The sequence below is a fragment of the Mesitornis unicolor genome, unplaced genomic scaffold (assembly GCF_000695765.1).
Source record: "Mesitornis unicolor isolate BGI_N332 unplaced genomic scaffold, ASM69576v1 scaffold27218, whole genome shotgun sequence".
Lineage (NCBI taxonomy): Eukaryota > Metazoa > Chordata > Aves > Mesitornithiformes > Mesitornithidae > Mesitornis > Mesitornis unicolor.
In genome coordinates, this window is record NW_010200393.1 from 32,885 (window position 1) to 36,944 (window position 4,060).

The following is a 4,060-nucleotide window of genomic DNA, read 5'->3' on the forward strand; positions in this document are numbered from 1 at the left end:
AAATCTCATTACTGACTAACACTTCCTAGTAAGAGGGATGAGAAGTCTTATCAGTAAAATACTGTACGGTAGCTGTGCAGCAGAGGAGGAATACAGGGCTGGAGCGCGGCTGCACTGCGGCCTCAATGTGTCTGCAGACCAGGGTGAAGGCTGCTGGTGGGATGCTGGGGACATGGACATGGACTGTCGCCTGCTCCACAGCAGCAGAGCCAGCCCAGCATCACCCAGACCAACCCGTGCTGCTGTTCTTCCAACTGTACCCAGCTCAGGACTGTCCACAGAAGATGCAGTCACAGCTCAGCTGAGCACAGACTTCCATTTGTTTATCTTATGTATTTTGAACTTACTCAGTGTATGAATGTCCTGTTAAAGGAAGCATGTTTAAGAAAGATAATAAAAAGCACCTATAATGGAGTATGGAATTAATCAAAGAATGGAAAGAAAAGTGAGCTTTCATCCTTCAGGGTATAAAGTAAGGTAAACTTCCTAGTTCTTGCTGTTCTGACCATTCCTCAATACAAGAAGTTATTTTAGCTCTTTTGTCAAGCATTACCACAGCCCCTGGCAGAATGAAGGTGGTGGGAATGGACTGCAATTAATTCCCAGTTCCATGCCTGTAGAAGTGTTATGTTTTTCATCCTTCGTTATGATCTTTCAAGTCCACCAGAGACCCTAGGCTAGAGGATACAAGTCACGTCGTAAGGCTCGTTGGGAAACCACTGTAAGTGGATTCAATTACTAAGTGACTAGGCTTTGACAACTATGCTTTCCACTGACTTAGAGAATCTACGCTGTGAATACTGTCATGGAAAAATTAATTCCAAGAGGGAGAGGACTATTAAACCGTATTGACATGAAAAAGCAGCCAAGAGCCAGCTGATAGGAGCCGTCACTGGGCAATCCTGACTGCAAGCACTGCTCATGGCTGTTCTGAACGTGGTGCCACCTGGAGCAGAGCGTGTATTTACGTATTTATTGTTGAATACCTTCCGACCTGCGTTCTCGTCTGTTCTTTCACTGCAGGTGCATCCTTGCTCCGGGGCCGGCAGGTATCGTGCTCTCAGGTATGTGCGTTATTCCACCGGTGTCAGTCTACAACTGCTCTGCTTCCTCCGAGGTGAATTTGCACCTCATGCTATCCACTGTTTAAATGGAAAGCATTGTAAGCGGTTTCCCCAGAGGGCTCGTCTGCATGAATGTAGCTTGCCCTGCATATAAACTAAATCGCTAGGAGAATGTTTTTCAAAAAGCAATTTCAAACACACAAAAAAATGCAGAGAACTCTGTCCTTTTTTTAATACGGGTTTATTGTTAAGCTGAAACCTTGTCTGACAAGCGTCAGCCCTGAGCAACTTGTGTTAAAAAAACCCAAAAAACAAAAAGAACTCGCAGAGTTCAGTTCAGTACAGACTTTTGAGGGAAATAACCGACGGATGCCTCAACTACTGTCATTAAACTGGCTCTGGAGGTTTAGGTAAGCAGAAGAAATGAAAAAGACTCCTTTTTTCTGAGGAGGGGTATTCAGTACAGAATAGGTAGACACAAAGGTGTGAGAAAGCAGCTCTTGCTCTACTCTTCAGACATCCACAGTTACACGAGCAATGCATCCACTGCATAATCTCAAAGGAAACACAGGGTCCCAGGCAGCTATTCTTCACACACGATTACATTATAGCTTGCATAGGCATTATAAGTACACGGTTATTCTGCTCGTAATTCTTTGAGTAAAAGCACTGAACTTTAATCAGATACCTGCTTTTATGTTGAACCAGCACTTACTTTTCAATGTTGTGCTTTGAACTGAAGACACCAGGAAAGGCAGAGGCTTAGAACATCCATGGGGCGACTCCCGTCAGATCTTTCTATGGCACGGGAACGGTCTAAGAAGTGAATGTAACCAAATTCAAACTGGACACTTCAAGGTATTTCATTAATGAGGCGCAGTGCTCAGTCACAAAGTTAATTGATTAGTCTTTATTTCTGTGACTGGAGTGCAAACGCTAAAGGATAAGACGGGGAGAAGGAATCGGCTAAGCCTGTGAGTCACAAAAAGGCCTTATCCCTTTGATGAGAAGTGTCAGATTAATCTTCATAAATGGTCATAATTACTTGTGCCTGGAGCTCAGCCAAGTCATTCCAAATAAAAATTAAATTATACAACTGATTGCACGTTCGGTCTCATCTCCAGAGCCTTAGAACTACCAGAGCCCTACAGAAACATGCTGGGATTTGCTGTATGCTTGTAACACGGGAAAGACATTTGCATAAATATTGAGTAGGCTAACCTAGTATTTATTCATTATATTTTGCCTCAAATAATAGTTTCCCTGAGGCTTGCCCACACAGACTGTCACAGTTACTGTTAGACACCTAGTTGCTTTGGAGTAACCTGTAGATGACTCTCCATTCCTCATTAAACTCAGCTGTAACTATAATTGACAGACCCGTATCAGATGGGAAATTTATGAATGCTATTGAAAAATTTTAGATCTTGGGGGACAAAAGTGAAATTAATTAAGTTCATTTACCAGAAAAGGGTAAGCACACAGACACCAAAGCTGATTACACCTGACACCTCCTCTTGGAGGGTCTGAGAGCAGTACCAGTCCTTCAGAAGAACACCTCTAAAAGCAAAATCCTGATAAACCTGGTAGAACACCACTTTGCAGGCACAACCCACCTCTCTCCTGTGATTGTACATGCTTTGGAAATTAATAAACACAGAACACTAGAGATTCTTCCCCATATCAGATGTGTGTGACTAAATCAGAATACATTCAAGAAGTAAGTTATTTGGTCCCTATATATTCCTTATGTAGCTTAAACCAGCTTAATATTAGGTCTTTTTAGCTGGCTGTAAATGGGATGTTGCAGAAACAAACTACCTTTTCCTCATATGAGATAGTGCTTGCTCCTTTTCTTCAGTTATTCCCATTTTTAATCCCTCTAAGCAGTGCAATAGCTGAAGCATCTACGCTGATTTATCTTGGCAAAGACAGGACACCTTTAACGCTGCTGTATTATCTGACAAAACTAATGGGATGCCAGCGTACATTTAGGAATCCCATAGCATTCCGCTGTGTATTTAGGAAGCAAAGGCTGAAGAACAGAGTTTTTGTAGTATAATTTTATTCACCTAGAAACAAAAGGTCAACAGTCACAGCATGGAAGTTCATTTTATTTTGTAAACCCATTAAAAGATGTCCGTGTACAAAAGAAGGACATTTTAACAATGTAAATGCAGACAAAGGAAACTATAAAAATTCAACACATTAATAAAAAGTTGAGTTTTTATTTTCTTTCTGCATTAATTCCTTGCATTTTCCATACCAGTCTGCAGACAATCTTAAGTACAATTGTTAGACCATTAAAATTCAAGAGGCTGACCATAAAACCACTCGCTCTGCTATAGGAATGTGTTGCCGAAAGATACAAACCCTGTAGCATGTTAGCTAGGAGTAAGACACAAGACTGAAGGAACTGGCTGAAAGGCTTCTAAATTGTTATTGTGCATTCGTCTGCTGAGAACTCAGCCTCAGTTTTCTTACTGCAAATATTCAGAATATCCCTTAGGGAAGTAACAGCGTTAGACTGAACAGTGCTTTGTCAAAAGATGAATGTTTCCACATTGCCCCAATACTACTAATGCAGATTCAAAATTAAAACCATGTCAGTCCCAACAAGTGTTCGTTGTGCACCAGAACTTTCAGCAGCTACAGGACAAGCTACTGTGAGACCACTCTTCAGTACTGGGCACTCCTGACTGCAAGTTTGGACTTAAATCCTTGAGACATTGCCAACGAAAGGTGCATTATAAAACTACAGTTAGTTTTAATCCGAGCTAATCTGCAATTTAATTTGGCCCTGTTTCTCCCACACAAAATGACTCTCAGGAGTGAAAATTTATTCTTGTAGCCACTACTTGAGGATTCTGTAACACGTTTCCTGTGTCCTCGGTGTAGGCTTGAGACTGTCGAGTGTTTCTCTAGATCCGCTGCTCTTCACTGAGCAGAGCTTTCCAGTCAGGACCAACCCACGTCACATAAAACTTGTTACGCTC